The sequence below is a fragment of the Piliocolobus tephrosceles genome, chromosome 18, assembly GCF_002776525.5.
Source record: "Piliocolobus tephrosceles isolate RC106 chromosome 18, ASM277652v3, whole genome shotgun sequence".
Taxonomy (NCBI): Eukaryota; Metazoa; Chordata; class Mammalia; order Primates; family Cercopithecidae; genus Piliocolobus; species Piliocolobus tephrosceles.
Window position 1 is genome coordinate 70020242 of NC_045451.1, and position 13847 is coordinate 70034088.

Genomic DNA, 13847 nt, shown 5'->3' on the forward strand with positions numbered 1-13847 from the left:
TTTTACTTTGAAATAAAACAACACTATAAAAATATGATGATCTACATAAGTATTTGCAAGCTGAAGTGTTTAGGGATACTCAGGTCTGCAACTTTCTTTCTTTTATTTTTCATATTTTTACAGATGGGATCTTGCTTTGTTGCCCAGGCTGGAGTGCAGTGGCATGACCACGGTTCACTGCAGTTTTGAACTCCTGGGTTCAAGTGATCCTCCCACCTCAGCCTCTCAAATACCTGGGACTCCAGGCACATGCCACCTTGTCCTTTTTTTTTTTTTGTAGAGATAGTCTCACTATATTGCCCAGGTGCTGATCTCAAACTCCTGACTTCAAGGCATTCTCCCACCTCAGACTCATGAGTAGCTGGGATTACAAGTGTGAGCCAGTTTTGCAACTTACTTTGAAATGCATTAAAAAATAAGATAAATTACGAGGCTGAGGAGGGTAGATCACCTGAGGTCAGGCATTCGAGACCAGCCTGGCCAACATGGTGAAACCCTGTCTCTACTAAAAAATACAAAGATTAACCAAGTGTGGTGGCAGGCACCTTAATCCCAGCTACTTGGGAGGCTGAGGCAGGAGAATCGCTTAAACCCCGGAGGGAGAGGTTGCGGTGAGCCAAAATCGTGCCACTGCACTCCAGCCTGGGTGATAAGAGCGAGACTCTGTCTCAAAAATAATAATAATAATAAATAAAATAAGATGAATTGATGAATGGATAGGTACATGGATAGAGAAAGCTGATGAAACAAATAGAACAGCATATTGACAATTGTAGAATTTAATGATTGGGTATATCACTGTGCAACTCTTTCCACTTTTCTATGTATGTGAAAATTTTCGTAATAAAATACTGGAGAAAAAGGCATATAAAAACTCTAATGGGGTTAAAGATATTGTACTGTGAAAAGAGTTTATTAATGAAAATAAGGTTGGGAAATAGCCCTCAAAGCTAAGTTTGTCAGTCTTTTCAATTATTATCAATAAGCTATAAATTCAGAGATGTCTGCCAGACAAGAAAGAGACAGAGAAGGGAGAGAAATGAAAGAGGATGGAAAGATTTCTAGCTTGGTAGAAAAGGAATATTTCAAGTATGTCCATTTGCTACATAAAACTTTACTAATAAAAAATAAAGTATCTTTTAAAGTTATCATGGACAAGTTTATAAGTAACATGATTCATACAAATCATCCCCTAATGCCACCGAAATTCTGATAAATCAATGAAATTTTTTTACATTATGAACATATATTATATATTATTATTGTGCAAGGCTAGATACTTCAATTTATGACACTATTATATTATATTTTTTGCATATTGTATTTTTTAATTTATAAAAATCATTTTGGCTATATCTGTAATTTTTTAATGATGAAATAAATTATTATATTATTTCCTTGGGGGAAAATATAATTTATTTCATATCACAGTTCTCAGCAACAGTTTTGGGAAAATAAATTACTACTTATATTTTAAATACAGAATTTATGTTAGGAAAAGTGTCCTACTATGTATACCCTATGTGAGGAAATTGGATTGGATGATCATAGATCTTTTTAGCCCAATATTCTATTCTTTATTCTGTTTCCTCAGCAGAAAATAAAAATCACAGCTGATTTTTCCCTTCCAAACGGAAACCATCATTGTTTTCTTCCCTCATATTGCATCACTTTCATAAATACTTCAAACAATACAGAGACAGGAACATGTTCTCATACATATTCCATCCAGATAAGGAACACTTTGCTGTTTGCTGTATGTCATAAATATGATTCATGCAAAAATTAAAAGTCCATCTTTTAAAAACTATACACAGTATTCTACTGCAATAGATATATTTTAATTGACTTACTCAAGCCCTTGTTGATGGAGCTTTCATTATTAAAAATAATAATAGTCTAAATATTCTTGTGCATGCCACACTTGTCCTATTATAACCTTAGACTACATTTTTGGATCACAGTCCATGTATATTTAAAATTTTGTTAGATATCCTAAATTTCTCTCTAGGAAGCCTACACCAACTTACAGTTCCCCCAACCATGTTAGGTTTTAGCTACTGCCTCAGCTTCTAGAACCCTGCAGCTCCTACTTCACAACTTAAACTACTTAACAAAGGAACTCTGAGATGTTCACTAGCAGGACATTTCGCATCCTTCATTTGCCAGATACTGCCATTTAAATCAAAGACTTCAACAATATTGAAGGATATTTCAATTGATCATCTTTTCTTGTAATTAGACTCACACATAAGCTTCCTAAGGAGTGGTAACCCACTGTGGTTTTAAAAGCCTATCATTTTAAAAGCCTGCAATAGCCACTATAAGGAAATCCTTTCAATGGCAAACTTCAAAGCCCTGTTTTGGTTAAGGCTCTTTTCTTTGTGTTTCAACTTCAGTAAAAAGATGAAATACCTGATTGCTTTACTTGAAAACTAAAAATTTAGTCATTCAAGGCACGTCTCCACAAGCATAGCTGAATCCAACAGGACTGAAACACTGCATTCCTTAAATAAAGACTGACATCTCTTCTGTTTGGAAAGCTCTGTGCTAGGTATGAATGGAAAAGGAGAAAATGGGAAGGGAGAGAGGGGCAGCAACCTAATATCTATTTGAAAAAAATTACTAAATAAAACTATTAAGTGCTTGAGAAAGATTGGGAACTAAAGTGAATGTTTTTGGCTGAGTCACAAATACCATATCTATATGCTGCAGTCAGAGCCAGAACCACACATAGAGCAGTGAACTAGAATGTCTATGCTCCATTAAACAACTCTGTGCAAATTATACTATCATAGGCCTTGTTCAATCCAGCCAGGCCACAGACCTTAGAGAGTTTTAAAAATTTACTCAAGGTCACCTGTAACCAATAAGTGGCAAATTCCAGACCCAACCCAAGGTCTATTTGATTGTGAGACTCCACTTCATTGCCTTGGTTCATATTACTTCCAAGTGCCAGAACAACCTTAAAAAGTAGTTAGCATTAACACCATTTTTGCAAATGACCTAACCAAGGTTTAAAAAAATATGATTGGCCAGAAACACTTTGGGAGGCCGAGGTGGGCAGATCATGTGAGGTCAGGAGTTCGAGACCAGCCTGACCAACATGGAGAAACCCCGTCTCTACTAAAAATACAAAATTAGCCAGGCATGGTGGTGCATGCCTGTAATCCCAGCTACTCAGGAGGCTGAGGCAGGAGAATTGCTTCAACCCGGGAGGTGGAGGTTGTGGTGAGCCAAGATTGTGCCACTGCACTCCAGCCTGGGCAACAAGAGTGAAACTCTTTCTAAAAAAAAAAAAAAAAAAAAAAAATGATTGGCTGGGTGCAGTGTCTTGAAGTATATTTTGTGTGGTGTTAAAAGCTGATTCAACTTTCTTGTGATCACTACTTGCACAATATATCTGTTTCCATCTTACTTCTTTCAAATGATGAGTGTCTTTAAATCTAGAGTATGTCTCTTTTAGACAATCTATAGTGGGACTTGCTTTTGGTTTTGAATCCAGCTTGGCAGTCTTTTCCTTTTGATTGCAGGGTTTAGTCCATTTACATTTAATGTAATTACTGACATAGTTTGATTTACACTTGCTATTTTGAAGTTTGTTTTCTGTATGTCTTTTCTTTCTTGTTTCTTTGTTCCTCCTTTTTATTATTACTGTTTATGATTGTGGCATAATACACAGAACGTTAAATTTGCCATCTTAACCATTTTAAAGTGTACAGTTCAGAGTCATAAAGTACATTCATATTGTTGTGCAACCATTCAGTTCTCTTTTCTTGCAAAATGGAAACTTTATACACATTAAATAATAAGTTCCAATTCTCTCCTGTGCACAGCCCCAGGTAACCACCATTCTACTTTCCATCTCTATGAATCTGACTTCTCTAGTAGCCTTATCTAAGTGTAATCATAAAGTGATTGTCATTTTGTGACTGACTTATTTCACTAAACATAATGCCCTCAAAGCCCATCCATACTGTAGCATGTGTCAGAATTTCCTTCTTTTTAAGGCTGAATAATATTCTTTTGTATCTATTTACCACATTCTACTTACCCATTTATTCACTGATGGACATGGGTTACTTCCATATTTTGACTATTGCAAATAATACTGCTATGAACATGGGTGTACAGATATTTTTCAAGTTCCTCATTTAAATTCTTTTGGGTATAAGCTCAGAAATGGAATGCCTGGATCACATGCTAATTCTATTTTTAATTTTTAAAGGCACCATTATACTGTCTTCTATAGCAGCTGCACCATTTCACATTCTCTCCAGAAGTGCACAGAGTTTCCAATTTTTCCACATCCTTGGCAACACTTGTATTTTCTTTCTTTCTTTTTTTTTTTTTTTTTTTTTAAATAATGGCCATCCTAATGAGTATATGGTGGTATGTCATTGTGGTTTTGAACTGCATTTCCCTAATGACTAATAATGTTTAGCATCTTTTCATGTGTTTATTTATCATTTGTATATATTCTTTGGAGAAATGTCTATTCATGTCCTTTGTCTGTTTTTTAATTGAATTGCTTGTTTTTTGTTGTTGTTGAGTTCCTCTGTTCCTCCTTTTCTGGTTTGTTTGTTTCTTTGTTTAGAGATGGGATTTTGCATATTGCCCAGATTGCCCAGGCTGGCCTCAAACTCCTAGGCTCAAGTGATCCTCCTGCCTCAGCCTCCCTAGTAGCTAGGACTATAGCCACACACCACTGTGCCCAGCTTAGTGTACACTTTTAATTCATTTGTTGATTTCTTAGCTATATTTTTAACATTTTAACTTTACTTAATTTGCCTATAATCCCAACTGCTCACAAAGCTGAGGTGGAAGGATCACTTGGCGCCAAGAGTTCAAGACCAGCCTGGGTAACATAGTGAGACCCAATCTCTGAAATAATTTTAAAAATTAGCTGCATATGGTGGTGCATTCTTGTGGTCCTAGCTACTCATAATGTTGAGGTGGGAGAATTGCTTGAGCCCAGAAGTTCAACATTACAGTAAGCTATGTTTATGCCCCTGTACTCCAGCCTGGGTGACAGAATAAGGCATCATCTCATTAAAAAACTACTTAATTTTACTTAACAGTTTTACATTTATTTATTTCACCTAAAATAGTTTAAATTACTTTTTTATTGGTTATTCTAAGGAATACAATGTGTACTATGGTTTGAATGTTTGTGTCTCCTCCAAAATTTGTAGGTTAAAACCTAATTCCCAAGGTGATACTATTAAGAGGTAATTAAGAGGCTGGGTGCGGTGGTGCATGTCTGTAATCCCTGGACTTTGGAAGGCTAAGGCAGGCAGATCACTTGAGGTGAGGAGTTCAAGACCAACCTGGCCAACATGGTGAAACCCTATCTCTACTAAAAAAAAAAAAAAAAAAATACAAAAATTAGCCAGACGTGCTGATGTACCCCTGTAATCCCAGCTACTCAGGAGGCTGAGGCATGAGAATTGCTTGAACCTGGGAAGTGGAGGCTGCAGTGAGTAGCCACTGCACACCAGCCTGGGTGACAGAATGAGACTCTGTCTCAAAACAAACAAACAAACAAACAAAAGGTAATTAAGTCAAGAAGGTGGAGCCCTCATGGATAAGATGAGGGCTATAACTGCTTAAAGGATTCATTGTGCCCACTGCCCAGATAGAGCCTATTTAACAAGATAGGGAAACTGCAATGCAGAATTTAATACACATAGATTTGGCTAAACAGGAGACCAGAGTTTTATTATTACTCAAATCTGTCCCACCCCCCTTCAAAATTCAGAGTCTAGGGTTTTTCAAGGATAGTTTGGCAGGCAGTGGCTAGAGAATGGGTGCTGCTAATTGGTTGGGGATGCAATTGTAGGGATGTGGAAAATGGTCCTATAGTGCTGAGTCCAGTTTTGGGTGGGGGCCTTAGAAGAGCCACTGGTTCAGATGAGGCCATCCAGTCATCAGAAATGCAAAAGCCTGAAAAGACATCTCAAAAGGCCAATCTTAGGTTCTAGTAATTCGGGAAGCTGTAAGTCTTGTGATCTCCAGAATAATGGCCGGTAATCATTTAACTATGTGTATATCTTAGCAGAATTTAGGCTCCTCTCATCCTCCTAACCTGGTGGATTTTTATTAGTTTTACAAAGGCAATTTGGTTTTGGAAGGGGTTATTATCATTTAAACTATAAACTAAATTTCTCCCAAAGTTAGCTTAGCTCATGCCCAGGAATAATCAGGGGCAGTTTGGAGGTTAAAGGCAAGATGGAATTGGTTAGGTCAGATCTCTTTCACAGTCATAATTTTCTCACTGCTATAATTTTTTGCAAAGGTGGTTTCAGGACCCTTATAAAAGAGTTAGAAATTGAAGGGCAAGGTCTTTCTTCTCTCTTGCTCTTCCGCCATCTGTCATGTAATGATGCAATAAGAAGGCCCTTGACTGATGCTAGCACCTTGATCTTGGACTTCCCAGATGCCAGAACTGTGAGAATAATTTCTACTCATTATAAATTATGTAATCTGTAGTATTTTGTTATAGTTGCAGCAAATGAACCGAGACTTGTATCTTTAACTTAACACAATCTCTTTCAGGCTAATACTAACTTAATTTCAGTAAACTATAGCCAATTTGCTCTGATATAGTACCATTTCCTCCCCTTATTTTGTGCTATCACTGTCATATATATTCCATTTATATAATATCAACAATATGGTATAAAATTATTGCTTTAATCATATTTTTAAAAGAAATTAAGAAAATTGTGTGTATAGCCTTTTTTACATATTTTTAAAATTTCTCATCTTCATTCCTTTCTACATATCAGAGTTACACTCTCCTGTAATTTCTTTTCACTCTGACGAACATCCTTTAATATTTCTTGGAGGGCAGGTTTGCTACTAACAAATTCTCTCAGGTTTGTTTTTCTGGGAATGTCTTTATTTCACTTTCCTTTTTGAAGGACAGTTTCATTGGATACAGAATTCTTGGTTGACAGTTTATCCCTCACTTAGCACCTTAAATATATCATTCCAATGCCTTAGGATCTCCTGTGTTGCTCATGAGAAGTCAGCTCTATGTCACACTTTTTTCCCCCAATGACTCATTTTTCTTTTGGCACTTTCAGGATTTTCTTTTGTCCTTGGCTTTCAGCAGTTTGACTACGATGTATCTAGGTGCAGTTTTCTTTGTGTTTATCTTACTTTGTGTTCATTTAAACTTCTTGTATTTGTAGTCTTTTTTTTTTTTAATCAAATTTGGGGACTTTTAGCATTATTATTTCAAAAAATTCTGGCCCTCTTTTCTCCATCTCCTATCTTTCTGGAACTCTCATTTCATGAATGTTGGGATATCTGACATAATTTTACAGGTCTCTGAGGCTCTTCTCTCTCTCTTTCTCTTATTATTATTTTAACTGCCAACCAGAACTTTATTAGGTAAATACAGTTGATTTTGGTTCATGATTCTCTATTATGCAATAATTTGTTTTGTTCTCTGGTAAAATGATGTTTGATTTTTTTTTTTTTTTTTTTTTTTTGAGGTGGAGTTTTGCTCTTGTTGCCCAGGCTGGAGTGCAATAGCACAATCTCAGCTCACTGCAACCTCCGCCTCCCAGGTTCAAGCAATTCTCCTGCCTCAGCCTCCTGAGTAGCTGGGATTACAGGCATGTGCCAACATCCCCGGCTAATTGTGTACTTTTTAGAGACTACAAATACATAGACAGGGTTAGAGACGGGGTTTCTCCATGTTGGTGAAGCTGGTCTCGAACTTCCGACCCCAGGTGATCTGTCTGCCTTGGCCTCCCAAAGTGCTGGGATTACAGGCGTGAGTCACCCATGCCCAGTTGATGTTTGATATTTAATAAAAAGTATAACAGCTGATATTTACCTATGATCTCTAATGTAAAAAGTGCTACCATGCTCTTTCTCTCATTAATACCATTTTTTCTTTTTTCTAGTTTAACCAGTTTATTTCATATGGTCTTAAATCTTAAAACTATTTCTTCTGTATAGATAAGTAATTCAAATCATTGGCTTATTTCCCAACCCGTATGTTCAAACTTCATCTGTCAAATTCATAAAGTGGTATTTCCCAAACATCACATAGCAAAATAAAACAAACAAAAAACCTAAAACACTAAAAAAAAAAAAAAAAAAAAAAAAAAACCCAAAAACCCCCACGACCCTACCAATATTTAATTCAGTAAAATTAGTGCTTTTCTGCAGTTGACTTTTGTCTCAATAATCCAAATTCAGTTTTCATTAGTTTTAGCAAATGAAGTAAACTAAAATGTTATGCTCAAAAATATACATACACACACCAAAGTCTGAGAGATATACCAAGCTATTATTAATGGTTATCTATATGCAGGTAAAATTTTAAGATTTTTGTTTGTTTGCATGTTTTCTTCATGTAGATATTCTTTTTAAAATAATTTTTATTTTATTTCAATAGTTTTGGGGGTACAAGTGGTCTCTGGTTACATGGGTAAGTTCTCTAGTGGTAATTTCTGACATTTTCATGCACCTATATCCTGAGCAGTGTACACTATACCCAATATGTAGTCTTTTAACCCTCAGCCTCCTCATAACCTTTTTCCCTGCCCCACCCCAAGTCCCCAAAGTCCACTATATCATTATTATGCGTTTGCATTGTCATAGCTTAGCTCTCACGTACAAGTGAGAACACATGGTATTTGGTTTTCCATTCCTGAGTTGCTTCACTTAGAATAATGGCCTCCAGCTTCACCCAAGTTGCTGCAAAAGACATTATTTCATTCCTTTTTATGGCTGTGTAGTATTCCATGGTGTGTGTGTGTGTGTGTGTGTGTGTATAATATTTTCTTTACCCATTCATTGATTGATGGACACCCAGGTTGGTTCTATATCTTTCAAATTGCAAATTGTGCTGCTATAAACATGTGTGTGCATGTGTTTTTCATATAATGACTTCTTTTCCTTTGCATGGATACCCAGTAGTGGGATTGTTGGATTAAATGGTAGTTCTACTTTTAATTGTTTAAGGAAACGCCATACTGTTTTCCATAGTGGTTGTACTAATTTACATTCCCTGTTTTTTCTTCTTCTATTTAAAGCTACAGTTTATGTCCTTGAGTCTGGGTTATTGCTAAAAATATCCTCTCTTTTATGGATGTGTCATTATATTTCTTTTTTTGCTTCATTTTTCTGTTTTTTGAATAAGATAATTTCTCTATCTTCAAGTACACTTTTTTTGCCATCTCAAATCTTTCACTGAGATTGTGTAATACAATTTATATTTCTCTTACTATATTTTTCAACTCTAGAAATTTCATTTTTTATAGAATCATTTCCCCATTGATATCCTTTATATGTTAAAGAATTATCATTATATTTTCCTTTAATTCTTTGAAAAATGTTTAATTTTTAAAAAATAATTATAAGAGCTACTTTCAAGAGTTTGCTTCTGAATCTAGTATCTGAGCCCAACGGGTCTGTTTCTATTGGTTGCTATTTTCTTCCTCAGAGTGGGTGACACTTTACTGTGTCTTTGAATAAACCATGATTGCTGGTTGAAAAGCAGATATTTTATATATTGCAGCAATTCTAGATGTTTGATTTGTCTTAGTTTTATTTTATTTTTTTTTAACTTATCTTCCTAGATTTACACAGATTTAAAATCTATCTCTATATGGCCTGTGGCTGCTGGTATCTTTGCTCTGTTTTTAAATTCACATTTTTATTTTTACCCTGACTTTCTGGGCTTTGTCCCTGTGTTTGCATAGCTGTGGCCAGTCAATGATTTGGCAGTGGTTGCACTCAAACACCTTGATTTGGGAGTCTTCTTCCTTCTGCTAATGGATCTGTGTGTGGATTAGGGAATACATTCACAGTTGCCACTAGTTCTCAAGTCTCCCTTTGCTTTTACTTTTCAACAGGTCTCTTGGGTCAACCCCAGGCAGATGCATAGTTTCCCAATCAGTCAGAGATGTGTGGAGATGTAATTAACAAATACAGTAGTTCTGTGCGGAAGTAGACTCTATAAAAAAGAATGTTATTTACAGAGTTAAAAAGTACAGGCTGGAGTGCAGTGGTGTGACCATAACTCTTCAATGACTCTTATTTCTATAATGTCCCTGTTAGATTTTTGAGTGGCTTGCCATTTGCCCCACCTGGGACTGTAACCTCAGGTAAGCACAGCTGTGGGTTTGCCCTGTTCATTTCCATATGAGTTTGTCACTTTTAGTTGGCAAAGCCTTGGGTTTTTGACCACCCACCACAAATTGAGTCCATCCCGTGGGCAGCAAAGCTGCTAGTTTTCTTGGCTATTCCTACCCACACTGCCAAAACTGCAGTTCTGGTGCAACAGGGTGGGAGAGAAGCAGCCTCAGGTCAGAAGGCCACAGATACCTACTGTTCCTGCTAGAAGTTCTAGCTGTTTTTGAAGAACAAATGTTTCTCAAATTGTTTTCTGTATTTGTTTGATTTCCAGTGCTCTGAAATGGTTGTTTTTGCCAATTTATCCAATTTTATACTGGTTTTGTGTGCAGAGAATTGCTGACTATGCCACACAGCCATAGCTGAAAGTCCCTTGCAAAGTTTTTTTACGTAGGAACCTGTATTAGTTAGGACCTTTCAGTGTCATGTAAAAGAAATCCAACTGAATTAGTTAGGACTTTTAGAATTTTAATATGAACTGGCTTAAACAATACAGGAAATTTGTGGTTCACAATTCTGGATAGTCTGTAAGATGGCCTTGCTCACAATCCCGAATAGTCTATAGGATAGTCCATAGAATCAAACAGGTGAGGTTTGACACTGCAGCTCAAACCATGCCGCCAAATACAAGGTTCTTCTCCATCTTTCCCGGATTCATTTGACAGTACTGACTTCAATCCTAGGCTCTACTTGTTGCCCTCCCTCTAAACTCTCATCCTCTAGCGTTTACCCTTATAGGAGGAAAACGGTTGCCACATTTCCAGGCGTCATATACTTACACCATGCTAGAGAAGCAAGGAAGCTACGGTTTACTGGAAGCCCCAGCCCAAGTCTTTGTGGGTTCATTGTTTCTGACTGGGCTTGTGACCATCTCTGCTGCTAGAGGGAATGGTTATGTTGCCTGGCTTACATGGGAGGAATAAATGCTCAGGTGGCAGCCAACAAATACATTCTATATCCACACACATTGGCTCCAAATAATAAATCAATGAGTGAGTGTGCTCACCCACTTAGGCTCACATGCTCACAGCACTTAAAAAGCTGCACAAACCATGGCCTCCAAATGAAACCATAGTCTACGTTCTGCCAGCTCTTTCTCCCTTTCCATTTCCCCTTTCTTCTCTTTCCCACCCTCACCTTGGCTAGGCCACTCGGTTGCAAGAAACACGTCCATCAGCAATTGCCTCAGTAGAAAACTCCCTGTTCCCCTCCTGTGTCCATATAGCAGTTTCAGGCAAGGCCTCCATAAGGCCCAGCGTGGATCAGTGCCTGTCCCTTGGCCGAATCAGTGCTGTCGCAGACAGAGAATTGTCACTGCCATGCTCACCTGCCCAACCCAGTGGTCCGAGAAGACTGTTGTATTGCGAGAGGGGCCATGAGAAGGCTTTTCCGAAAGTCAAAGACCAAACCCTCAGACCATCCCGCATCCACTCGTGGGAGGCCCCTGAATGGATGTAAGGCCCCAGGGGTTGAACTTTACTGGGTAGGAAGCGCAGCGTACTAGAGACAAATTTACCACCCGCTTTGAGGAAAGCTGATGTGGGAGCAGAGAGCAAGATGGATAGCAGCGGCCAATCTACACGGGCAACGAAGTGCCACAGAGTGCTGCACGTAGGAAGGCGAGGGACAGGGACGGGTCGTCTATTCCGAGTCCCACCTCTCCCCTAATAAACTGCCACATTTCAGAAAACACGAAGACTGCTGAAGCCCTGTTTCCAGCCTTCGCTATGCATTAGTGGAGCAACTCAACAAGCCTGGGTGAAAGGCTTCTCGAAGAAATTCAGTTATCTCTACTGCCAGCCAAACACGGGCTGGACAGCTTTCCTGCTGCCAGCCAAACACGGGCTGGGCTGCTCCGTAACCGCTAAGCCAGGGGCGCGCTGGAGCCCCGCAGAAGCCCACACCCGCTTCAGGAATTCCGTGGATGTCCCCGACAGAGGTTTATTCCCGCCTCTCCCTACAGGGCTACGGCTCTCCTTCCTCCAACCCCACACCCAGTCGAAGGCGGGGCAGCCGCCCCACCCAGGGGCAGGCCGGGCGGCCCCCAGGCCGGTTTAACTGGTTGGAACGACTAAAGCACGCTAGAGCAAGGAAAGTTCCCAACTTCGGGAGCTGAGGCGCAGGCTGGCCAGACCGTGGAGAGGAAAGCTCTTTCCATCCTCGGGGCCGTTTCAGGACATGCCCACGAGACACCTTTGCCAGCGCCACACCGGGGTAAGTGTACGTCCCCGCATCCCGCAAGGCCAGCGACTGCGCAGGCGCCTGCAGAGCACTGGCGCTCGGCGCGTTCTCTCGCGCTCTTCTTTAGTCTCCTCAGCGAGCCTGGGGGCGAAGGAGGCGCGGTGCCTCCTGGGTGTTGTAGTTTGCTTCCTTGGCAAGAGGCCTTCTGGCTGGTTGGATGCCGGGGCCTCGGGAACTACGCCTCCCAGCGCGACCGGCGCGAGAGCACAGGGCGCCTGCCCTTGACGGCTTCAGCCGTCTGAGCTGAGAGGAGGATCCGGGAAGCCGGCTGCGGCGGGAGGAGGGAATGCGCGTGCGCGCTGGACCGGCTCGTCCTGTTCCGTCCCAATCATTGTAAACAGGCGGAGGCTGGGTGGGGTGGGAATGGGGCGCCCGAGGCCGGCCTGGGGCGCAGCGCAGGAGGCGGCTCCGGTGGCTGCGGCTGCAGAGTGAGCGCGAGGAGGCGGAGGCTGCGGCGGGGCGTGCGGTCGCGCGGCGGCAGGCACAGGTCAGTCCCAGGGAGCGGTCGCGTGCGAGGGTCGCGGCGATGCCCCTGGAGTGCCCGAGGAGCCCTCTCCCGCGCCGGCCTCGCGCCTGCGTCTGTCAGGCAGCGTGTGGGGCTCGGTGCTCGCAGCCCTCGGGTTTGAAGTTGGGGGTGGGGGGCGTGGCTGCCCCCGGCGTCGGTTCCTCCCGGGAAAGCTTCGCCCCAGTTTTCGCCCCTTGGCCGTGCGTCCCTCCCACTGGCCGACGGGCCTCCCTTCGTGGCGTCCGCGTTTGTGGTGCTCTCAGGGGCCGGGGGTGGAGAGTTAGGAGTCCTCAGGCCTCGGGGAAGCTGTTGGGGGGCGCCTGGGCAGAGGTGAGGGGATCCAGCCCTCACGGTTGGATCGTGCCCGGCATAGTGGCCAGGCTCCGGGGCTTACCCAGGGGACCAGGACAGGCTCCTGGTGTCGCCCACCGCTGGCACTGAGCAGTGGGCGCCTTTGGTGCTGCGGTCCTTCCTTCAGGTTTCCGTGGGAATGGACCGACAGATCTGGATGGAGTTGAGATTTCTTTTCACAACTCATGTTCAACTATGTGTGTTTCCAAAATGCTCTTAATTGAGGTCAGTTTTCTCCCTGTTTTTAAAAACCTGAGCGTTGTGAGAGTGAAACAGGTTTTACGGAATATTTCACACCTGCGTGTTCCCTGAAGTAATTCTGCTGCTTCAAGTTTCGGGATTCAGTATTACAAAGCCTTCCTCTTGAGCAAGGCCTAGTATAGTTCTTCAAGGTCCCTAGCATGTTAATTCGAGGTGTTTTGAACGTGCATGTACAGGAAGTGCAGCCGTTTGGCCGTTGAGTTAGTGCACTATCCAGCCTTGTTAGAAAAGCTTTGGCTGAATTTTTTATTTAGTGGAGTGGCCATGTCCTAAGGCTGCAGTACTTTGGGGAGTATTCCATCATACTTGGCAGTTATTCACGAAATAC

The 13847-nt window shown here is 41.1% G+C and overlaps 1 protein-coding gene across 1 annotated transcript in view; it reads left to right on the forward strand.

The window, feature by feature from the left end:
• Positions 1 to 12694: 12694 nt before the first annotated feature.
• RALBP1 (ralA binding protein 1) overlaps positions 12695 to 13847 on the forward strand; it is a 65884-nt gene continuing 64731 nt past the window's right edge. Inside the window, exon 1 of the mRNA XM_026456024.2 lies at positions 12695 to 12889. The gene's annotated coding sequence lies outside the window, so the exon portion shown is untranslated. The remainder of the gene's footprint in view (positions 12890 to 13847) is intronic.